Consider the following 10,851-nt stretch of genomic DNA (forward strand, 5'->3'; position numbering starts at 1 on the left):
GGTTCATTAACCAAAACCTTTCGATACCGCCACAAGGTTCGAAACCGAATACTGATCAAAAACTCGATACACCAGTTAGTTAGTTCAAAGTCAATGCTTATTTATTTACACACACAGTTAAATATACTCATGCACGAAACTCTACAGACTAAACTATCACTACTGCTAAAGCCTATACTTAGCTTCGGGCGCCCACTCAGTCAGAGGAACAATGGCCGTTGTTCAGTTCTGAGGCTGCTGGGTGGAACTGGTACAGGGGAACAGCTAAGGTCGTCTGCCTGATAGCCTGCGTTGACCTTGGACTTACGTGCTTCTGGTGCAGCTGGTGGACAGGTCTCTTCTCGGTGAGAGCCGGGTCCAAGAGAACGATTCTCTCTTGGGGGTTCCTTCTTATACCAGAAGGGGGCTTTGCGCGCTTTTGGGCAGGCCTTGAACTTGGCCGCAATCAATTGGGCCGTTTCTTGATCATTCCTATTGATCTCGTCCAATAAATGGGTGGGTGCCCTGATGGCTGGGCGTGTCCTAGGTGGCCGTTGGCCTGCTTTGTTTTGGTCTCCTTTGGCACCGGGGTGTCTGCCTTAGTATCGGTTACTCAAATGTTACTTATTTGTTCCCGGAGATGCGCCATTAGTATGCTAATGGGCCTGCAGTTTTGGTCTTGTCTGGGAGCTACGGCCCCAATATGCAGACAAACCCTGAATCTGCTTGTTTCCTCAGTATTGTCCATTTTTCCCTGCAATCTTTGCAAAGTGTCCATTTTGTAATCGGGAAGTGGCCATCTCAGATGGCTACACTGTTTCAGGTCTAATGGTGAGTGTACGACTGATGTAATGCTGCATTTTCAGGAGGTGCTGTCCTTCAGATGATATGTTAAATCAAAGTTTGTTTGCCCTTTTGGCCAGACACAATATTGGCTGTCTCATTTTCTATATTACAACAGTGATAACTTCAAAAGTACCTCATTAGCTGGAAAGCAGCTTGGGATGCCCAGAGTGAAAGATGCAAGAAATGGGCAAGTTCCATCTTTCACGCAACACTGATGCCTAAACCTCCAAGTAATTTCTCTTTTTAAATACAGTTGAGGGAATATGACACCGGATTTATATCAGCTACTTCGCCCAGGAATGTGCTGTCATTAGGTGTTAACTGTATAATGGTAAAATATTAGCAGTACACTTGTTTAGATGTCACTTAGCACAATTTCTCTTGGAAATCTCAAAGCAAAACCTGTCTGTCTCGGTCAGCAAATAAAGGTCTCTGATTAACGCAAGCTTCTGGGTGAAGCTAAAAATAAAGTTGAATAATTCACTGACATTAGGCGGTTTAGGCGGTTCTGAGGAAATAATTAATGCAAATGGTTTTGAATAGTCAACAGTTACATAATTTGTAACTGTTGTCTATTCAAATGTTGTAACGGACGTCTGGGAAGACCCTCACCAATAAATTCTGGTGGAGAGGAAACCCGAGACACTACACGTGTAGTGTCTCCCACCCGCCCTCCTCCTCTAACCTAATAATAAAACCCATTGGTCTGAGGTAAGTACCATATTTTATTATATTATTATTATTTTTTATAAAAATTTAATTTAGTTGTTAGCCAGATCTTGGTAGAAAGTTAGAGGAATGGCAGGGAAGGGAGTGCAATGTTCCTCCTGCAGGATGTTTGAGGTGAGGGATGCAGTTAGTGTCCCTGCTGATTTTACCTGCAGGAAGTGCTGCCATCTCCAGCTCCTCCAAGACCGAGTTAGGGAACTGGAGCTGGAGTTGGAAGAACTTCGGATCATTCGGGAGGCAGAAGGGGTCATAGATAGCAGCTTCAGGGAATTAGTTACACCAAAGATTGGAGATAGGTGGGTAACTGTAAGAGGGACTGGGAAAAAGCAGTCAGTGCAGGGATCCCCTGCGGTCGTTCCCCTGAGAAACAAGTATACAACTTTGGATACTTGTGGGGGGGACGACTTACCAGGGGTAAGCCATGGGGTACGGGCCTCTGGCACGGAGTCTGTCCCTGTTGCGCAGAAGGGAAGGGGGGAGAGGAGCAGAGCATTAGTAATTGGGGACTCTATAGTCAGGGGCACAGATAGGAGATTTTGTGGGGGCGTGTGAGACTCACGTTTGGTATGTTGCCTCCCAGGTGCAAGGGTACGTGATGTCTCGGATCGTGTTTTCCGGGTCCTTAGGGGGGAGGGGGAGCAGCCCCAAGTCGTGGTCCACATTGGCACTAACGACATAGGTAGGAAAGGGGATAAGGATGTCAGGCAGGCTTTCAGGGAGCTAGGATGGAAGCTCAGAACTAGAACAAACAGAGTTGTTATATCTGGGTTGTTGCCCGTGCCACGTGATAGTGAGATGAGGAATAGGGAGAGAGAGCATTTAAACACGTGGCTACAGGGATGGTGCAGGCGGGAGGGATTCAGATTTCTGGATAACTGGGGCTCTTTCTGGGGAAGGTGGGACCTCTACAGACAGGATGGTCTACATCTGAACCTGAGGGGCACAAATACCCTGGGGGGGAGATTTGTTAGTGCTCTTTGGGGGGGTTTAAACTAATGCAGCAGGGGCATGGGAACCTGGATTGTAGTTTTAGGGTAAGGGAGAATGAGAGTATAGAGGTCAGGAGCACAGATTTGACTTGGCAGGAGGGGGCCAGTGTTCAGGTAGGTGGTTTGAAGTGTGTCTACTTCAATGCCAGGAGTATACGAAACAAGGTAGGGGAACTGGCAGCATGGGTTGGTACCTGGGACTTCGATGTTGTGGCCATTTCGGAGACATGGATAGAGCAGGGACAGGAATGGATGTTGCAGGTTCCGGGGTTTAGGTGTTTTAGTAAGCTCAGAGAAGGAGGCAAAAGAGGGGGAGGTGTGGCGCTGCTAGTCAAGAGCAGTATTACGGTGGCGGAGAGGATGCTAGATGGGGACTCTTCTTCCGAGGTAGTATGGGCTGAAGTTAGAAACAGGAAAGGAGAGGTCACCCTGTTGGGAGTTTTTTATAGGCCTCCTAATAGTTCTAGGGATGTAGAGGAAAGGATGGCGAAGATGATTCTGGATATCAGCGAAAGTAACAGGGTAGTTATTATGGGAGACTTTAACTTTCCAAATATTGACTGGAAAAGATATAGTTCGAGTACAACAGATGGGTCGTTTTTTGTACAGTGTGTGCAGGAGGGTTTCCTGAAACAATATGTTGACAGGCCAACAAGAGGCGAGGCCACGTTGGATTTGGTTTTGGGTAATGAACCAGGCCAGGTGTTGGATTTGGAGGTAGGAGAGCACTTTGGGGACAGTGACCACAATTCGGTGACGTTTACGTTAATGATGGAAAGGGATAAGTATACACCGCAGGGCAAGAGTTATAGCTGGGGGAAGGGCAATTATGATGCCATTAGACGTGACTTGGGTGGGATAAGGTGGAGAAGTAGGCTGCAAGTGTTGGGCACACTGGATAAGTGGGGCTTGTTCAAGGATCAGCTACTGCGTGTTCTTGATAAGTATGTACCGGTCAGACAGGGAGGAAGGCGTCGAGCGAGGGAACCGTGGTTTACCAAGGAAGTGGAATCTCTTGTTAAGAGGAAGAAGGAGGCCTATGTGAAGATGAAGTGTGAAGTTTCGGTTGGGGCGATGGATAGTTACAAGGTAGCGAGGAAGGATCGAAAGAGAGAGCTAAGACGAGCAAGGAGGGGACATGAGAAGTATTTGGCAGGAAGGATCAAGGAAAACCCAAAAGCTTTCTATAGGTATGTCAGGAATAAGCGAATGACTAGGGAAAGAGTAGGACCAGTCAAAGACAGGGATGGGAAATTGTGTGTGGAGTCTGAAGAGATAGGCGAGATACTAAATGAATATTTTTCGTCAGTATTCACTCAGGAAAAAGATAATGTTGTGGAGGAGAATGCTGAGCCCCAGGCTAATAGAATAGATGGCATTGAGGTACGTAGGGAAGAGGTGTTGGCAATTCTGGACAGGCTGAAAATAGATAAGTCCCCGGGACCTGATGGGATTTATCCTAGGATTCTCTGGGAGGCCAGGGAAGAGATTGATGGACCTTTGGCTTTGATTTTTATGTCATCATTGGCTACAGGAATAGTGCCAGAGGACTGGAGGACAGCAAATGTGGTCCCTTTGTTCAAAAAGGGGAGCAGAGACAACCCCGGCAACTATAGACCGGTGAGCCTCATGTCTGTAGTGGGTAAAGTCTTGGAGGGGATTATAAGAGACAAGATTTATAATCATCTAGATAGGAATAATATGATCAGGGATAGTCAGCATGGTTTTGTGAAGGGTAGGTCATGCCTCATAAACCTTATTGAGTTCTTTGAGAAGGTGACTGAACAGGTAGACGAGGGTAGAGCAGTTGATGTGGTGTATATGGATTTCAGCAAAGCATTTGATAAGGTTCCCCACGGTAGGCTATTGCAAAAAATACGGAGGCTGGGGATTGAGGGTGATTTAGAGATGTGGATCAGAAATTGGCTAGCTGAAAGAAGACAGAGGGTGGTGGTTGATGGGAAATGTTCAGAATGGAGTACAGTCACAAGTGGAGTACCACAAGGATCTGTTCTGGGGCCGTTGCTGTTTGTCATTTTTATCAATGACCTAGAGGAAGGCACAGAAGGGTGGGTGAGTAAATTTGCAGACGATACTAAAGTCGGTGGTGTTGTCTATAGTGTGGAAGGATGTAGCAGGTTACAGAGGGATATAGATAAGCTGCAGAGCTGGGCTGAGAGGTGGCAAATGGAGTTTAATGTAGAGAAGTGTGAGGTGATTCACTTTGGAAGGAATAACAGGAATGCGGAATATTTGGCTAATGGTAAAGTTCTTGAAAGTGTGGATGAGCAGAGGGATCTAGGTGTCCATGTACATAGATCCCTGAAAGTTGCCACCCAGGTTGATAGGGTTGTGAAGAAGGCCTATGGAGTGTTGGCCTTTATTGGTAGAGGGATTGAGTTCCGGAGTCGGGAGGTCATGTTGCAGCTGTACAGAACTCTGGTACGGCCGCATTTGGAGTACTGCGTACAGTTCTGGTCACCGCATTATAGGAAGGACGTGGAGGCTTTGGAGCGGGTGCAGAGCAGATTTACCAGGATGTTGCCTGGTATGGAGGGAAAACCTTATGAGGAAAGGCTGATGGACTTGAGGTTGTTTTCGTTGGAGAGAAGAAGGTTAAGAGGAGACTTAATAGAGGCATACAAAATGATCAGGGGGTTGGATAGGGTGGACAGTGAGAGCCTTCTCCCGCGGATGGATATGGCTGGCACGAGGGGACATAACTTTAAACTGAGGGGTAATAGATATAGGACAGAGGTCAGAGGTAGGTTCTTTACGCAAAGAGTAGTGAGGCCGTGGAATGCCCTACCTGCTACAGTAGTGAACTCGCCAACATTGAGGGCATTTAAAAGTTTATTGGATAAACATATGGATGATAATGGCATAGTGTAGGTTAGATGGCTTTTGTTTCGGTGCAACATCGTGGGCCGAAGGGCCTGTACTGCGCTGTATTGTTATATGTTCTATGTTCTAATTTATTATTTGTAGATTTAAAAGTTGAAGGGTTACATTTTCTAGTCCTGCCTGCCACTGGAATCGTCACAGGCAGGACGGAAAATTTGACAGAACATTTAAAGGTCCATTTACCTCAGTTTGCCACTGATGCCACTGATATCCACGGCCATTAAACAGCGGGTTCTATGGTAGCACGGCTGGTGAGCAACACAAATAACCATTAATTTTGGCGGGCCTGGAAGATCCAGTCGGCAGCCAATGGTGAGCCCCCTCCGCCACTGGAAAACCCGCCGCCGGATTAGTGGGGGTAGAATTGAATATTGCCAGCCTAAGTCATTGCCCTTTTTGAAAAATACACTGTGCGTGTTAAAATAAACTTTGGCGCCGATTGCGGTGATGCCTAGCTAGCCGCACGTTTCGGCGGCTCCAGCTCCGACGGACCTTCGGGCTCTTTTTAGAGCCCCAACGGGGAATTTTTTGACGACGCGACCCGGTGTGGGGAGTGTGAGAAGGGAGTCCCCCCCAAACGAAGGAGGAAAAAACCGGCGGCGGCGGCTGCAGCCCGAGGAATCATCGGCCAAAAGGTCAGAGGGAGAGAAATACAAGATGGCGGCGAAGAAAGCGCAGGCGACATGGGGGCCTGAGCAGGATGAAATCGTGAGACGGTGCGTGGAGCTGCTGAAGAGGGAGGTGCTGACTCCGATGCTACAGGCAATTGAGGGGCTCAAGGAGACATTAAAGACCCAGGAGACAGAGCTCCGCGTGGTGGAGCAGAAGGTGACAGATATTGAGGACGAGATCCTGGGCCTGGCGGTTAAGACTCAGATGCACGAGGTACTTCAGAAAAAGTGTACTGAAAGGATCGAGGCCCTAGAAAACGGAGCGCGAAGGAAGAACCTTCGGTTACTGGGTCTCCCTGAGGGTGTGGAAGGAGTGGACTGTGGAGCGTACGCAAGTACGATGCTGAGCTCACTGATGGGTGCTGAGGCCCCTGCGGGCCCCATGGAGGTGGAGTGGGCAAATCGGATTCCGGCGAGAAGACCAAAAGCGGGAGAACCACCGAGGGCGATAATCGTGCGATTTTACCGCCTTAAGGACAGAGAAGAGGTCCTGAGATGGGCTAAAAAGGTGCGGAGTAGCAGATGGGAGAATGCTGTGGTACGGATATACCAGGACTGGAGTGCGGAGGTGGCGAGAAGGAGAGCGAGCCAAAGAGGTGTTGCATAAAAGGAAGGTGAAGTTTGGGATGCTGCAGCCGGCAAGACTATGGGTCACGTATCAGGAGAGACACTATTATTTCGAGACGGCGGAGGAAGCATGGTCCTTCATCAAAGAAGAGAAATTGGATCGGAACTGAGGGACTGATGCTGCAGGAAATGTTATTGTTATTGTTTTTGTTAATGTTATGGTTGAAGTTAATTGAGAAGTAAACTGGGAAGCGGGGAGACATTGGGGAAATGTGGGCGCCGGTGAGGGGGGAAAGACGGGACATAGTCGGAGAATGGGGAAGGGGAAGGGGAGGGGGAGGGGAAAGGGAGCTGCGCCATAAGAGGCGGGTCAGGTAAAGGGATGTTCCCGCGCCAGAAAGAATAAGGCGGGAAGACAGGCGCAAGGCGGATGGGAGTTCCCCCACACGGGGGGGGTCGAGGAGTGAGCAGGACTAGCCGGGGTCAGTTGAAGTCAGCTGACTTACGGAAGTGATATGGGGGGAGCAATCATGCTAGATAGGGATCTAGCGGGGTGGGGGTGGGGGCAACTGGGTTGCTGCTGCGGAAATCCAAAAGGAAATGGCTAAAGAGTGGGTGGGCGGGGATGGTGTGCGACGCTGGGGGAGCGAGCGGGAGCGCGGAGGCGGGATATGGGACTGGCCTAGAGAAGGTAATGGCTAGTCGACACGGGAGGGGGGCAGGTAGCCCCCTAGTGAGGCTGATCACATGGAACGTGAGAGGCCTGAACGGACCGATAAAAAGGGCCCGAGTGCTCGCGCATTTGAAAGGACTAAGGGCAGACGTGGTTATGCTCCAAGAGACGCACCTAAAGGTGGCGGACCAAGTTAGGCTAAGGAAAGGATGGGTGGGACAGGTGTTCCACTCAGGACTGGACGCAAAGAACAGAGGGGTGGCCATTTTGGTGGGGAAACGGGTAGCATTTGAAGCAAAGAACATCGTAGCAGATAGCGGAGGTAGATATGTAATGGTGAGTGGTAGGCTGGAGGGAATGGAGGTCGTGTTGGTTAATGTGTATGCCCCAAATTGGGACGATGCGGGATTTATGAGACGGATGCTGGGGCGTATACCGGACCTGGAGGTAGGAAACTTGATTTTAGGAGGGGACTTTAATACGGTGCTGGACCCGGGGCTAGATAGATCCAGCTCAAGGACCGGAAGAAGGCCGGCAGCGGCCAAGGTACTTAAGGGGTTTATGGACCAAATGGGGGGAGTGGATCCATGGCGATTTCTTAGACCTAGGGCTAGGGAGTTTTCCTTCTTCTCCCATGTCCATAAAGTGTACTCCCGGATAGATTTTTTTGTTCTGGGAAGGTCGTTGATCTCTAGGGTGGAAGAAGCTGAGTACTCAGCCATAGCGGTTTCGGATCATGCCCCACATTGGGTGGACTTGGAATTAGGAGAGGACAGGGAGCAGAGAACACTCTGGCGATTAGATGTGGGACTGATGGCAGATGAGGGAGTGTGTGCAAGAGTGCGGGGGTGTATTGAGAGATACCTGGAGGTCAATGACGACGGCGAGGTCCCTGTGGGAGTGGTTTGGGAAGCACTAAAAGCGGTGGTCAGAGGAGAGCTGATCTCTATTGGGGCCCACAAAAGGAAAACAGAGGCCAAGGAAAGGGAAAGATTACTGGGGGAGATTTTAAGGGTGGACAGGGAATTTGCAGAGACCCCGGAGGAGGAATTGTACAGGGAGAGGAGACGACTCCAGACGGAGTTTGACCTTCTGACCACCAGAAAGGCGGAGGTACTGTGGACGAAGACACAGGGGAGGAGGTATGAATATGGGGAAAAGGCTAGTCGCCTGTTGGCTCATCAATTGTGAAAGAGGGCAGCAGCGAGGGAGATAGGAGGAATTAGAGACGAAAGGGGAGACACGGTGCGAAGGGCAGGAAAGATAAATGAGGTGTTCAAGACCTTCTATGAGGAACTGTATAGGTCTCAACCCCCAGAGGGAGAGGAGGGGATGCGGCAGTTTCTGGACCAATTGAGGTTCCCGAAAATGGAGGAGCAGGTGGTGGTAGGCCTGGGGGCACCGATTGAGGTGGACGAGGTTATTAAGGGACTGGGAAGCATGCAAGCAGGGAAGGCCCCGGGGCCAGACGGGTTCCCGGTGGAATATTACAGAAAATATGTGGACTTGTTGGCCCCGTTGATGGCGAGGACGTTCAATGAGGCCAGGGAAGGGGGGACTCTTCCCCCGACGATGTCGGAGGCGACGATATCGCTAATTTTGAAGAGGGACAAAGATCCATTGCAGTGCGGGTCCTATAGACCTATTTCACTATTGAACGTGGACGCCAAATTGCTGGCAAAGGTACTGGCATCGAGGATAGAGGACTGTGTCCCGGGGGGGGGGGGGGGGGTGCACGAAGACCAGACAGGGTTCGTAAAAGGGAGACAACTGAATGTTAACGTGCGATGACTATTAGGGGTGATAATGATGCCCCCAGTGGAGGGGGAGGCAGAGATAGTGGCGGCAATGGGCGCAGAGAAGGCATTTGATAGGGTGGAGTGGGAGTATTTATGGGAAGTGTTAAGGAGGTTTGGGTTTATTAGCTGGGGTAGACTTCTTTATGGGGCTCCAACGGCAAGCGTAGTTACAGGTCGACATAGATCGGAGTATTTCCGACTATATAGGGGAACAAGACAGGGATGCCCCCTGTCTCCATTGTTGTTTGTGTTGGCAATTGAACCTCTGGCCATGGCGTTGAGAGACTCCAGGAAATGGAGAGGGGTGATTAGAGGGGGAGAAGAACACCGAGTCTCGTTATACGCGGATGACCTATTGTTATACGTGGCGGACCCAGCGGGGGGGATGATAGAGGTTATGCAAATTTTGAGGGGGTTCGGGGAATTCTCGGGGTATAGGCTAAACATGGGGAAGAGTGAATTATTTGTGATACATTCAGGGGACCAGAGTAGAGAGATAGAAGGCTTGCCGCTAAGGAAAGTGGAAAGAAACTTCCGATACCTGGGGATTCAGATCGCTAGGAGCTGGGGAACCTTGCACAGACTCGATCTGACACGGCTGGTAGAACAAATGGAGGAGGACTTCAAGAGGTGGGACATGCAGCCTCTATCGTTGGCGGGCAGGGTGCAAGCAATTAAGATGATGGTGCTCCCGAGGTTCTTATTTGTATTTCAATGTCTCCTATACTAATCACCAAGACATTTTAAAATAAAATAGACAGGAGCATCACGAGCTTCGTGTGGGCAGGGAAAGTTCCGAGAGTAAGGAGGGGGTTCCTTCAGCGTAGTAGGGACAGAGGAGGATTGGCACTACCGAACTTGGGCGATTACTATTGGGCCGCCAATGTGGCAATGATACGTAGATGGGTAATGGAGGGTGAGGGAGCGGCGTGGAAAAGATTGGAGAGAAAGTCCTGTAAAGGGACGAGTTTAGAGGCGCTGGTGACAGCGCCGCTACCGTTCTCACCTAAAAAGTTTACCACGAACCCGGTGGTGGCGGCAACACTGAATATCTGGGGACAGTGGAGGCGACAGAGAGGGGTGCGGGGAGCCCTGGTGGGGTCCCCTATCAGGAACAACCATAGGTTCACCCCAGGAAGAATGGATGGAGGATTTCAGAGCTGGTACCAGTTGGGAATTAGGAGGGTGGGAGATTTATTTATAGATGGGACTTTTGCGAGCTTGGGAGCATTGGAGGAAAAGTATAAGTTGCCCCGGGGAAATTTCTTGAGATATATGCAGGTGAGGGCGTTTACTAGACAACAGATGAGGGAATTTCCGTTGCTCCCGACACAGGGGATACAGGACAGGGTGCTTTCAGGGGTGTGGGTCGGAGAGGGCAAGGTGTCAGAGATTTACCGAGAGATGAGGGAAGAGGGGGAAGAGTCGGTGGGCGAACTAAAAGGAAAGTGGGAAGAAGAATTAGGGGAGGAGATAGAGGAGGGTATGTGGGCTGATGCCCTAAGCAGGGTAAATTCCTCTTCCTCATGTGCCAGGCTTAGCCTGATTCAATTTAAGGTGCTACATAGAGCACACATAACGGGAGCAAGACTGAGCAGGTTCTTTGGAGTGGAGGACAAATGTGGGAGGTGTGGCGGGAGCCCGGCAAACCACGCACATATGTTTTGGGCGTGCCCGGCACTGGAAGGGTATTG

Source organism: Scyliorhinus torazame, chromosome 7 (assembly GCF_047496885.1).
Source record: "Scyliorhinus torazame isolate Kashiwa2021f chromosome 7, sScyTor2.1, whole genome shotgun sequence".
Classification (NCBI taxonomy): Eukaryota; Metazoa; Chordata; class Chondrichthyes; order Carcharhiniformes; family Scyliorhinidae; genus Scyliorhinus; species Scyliorhinus torazame.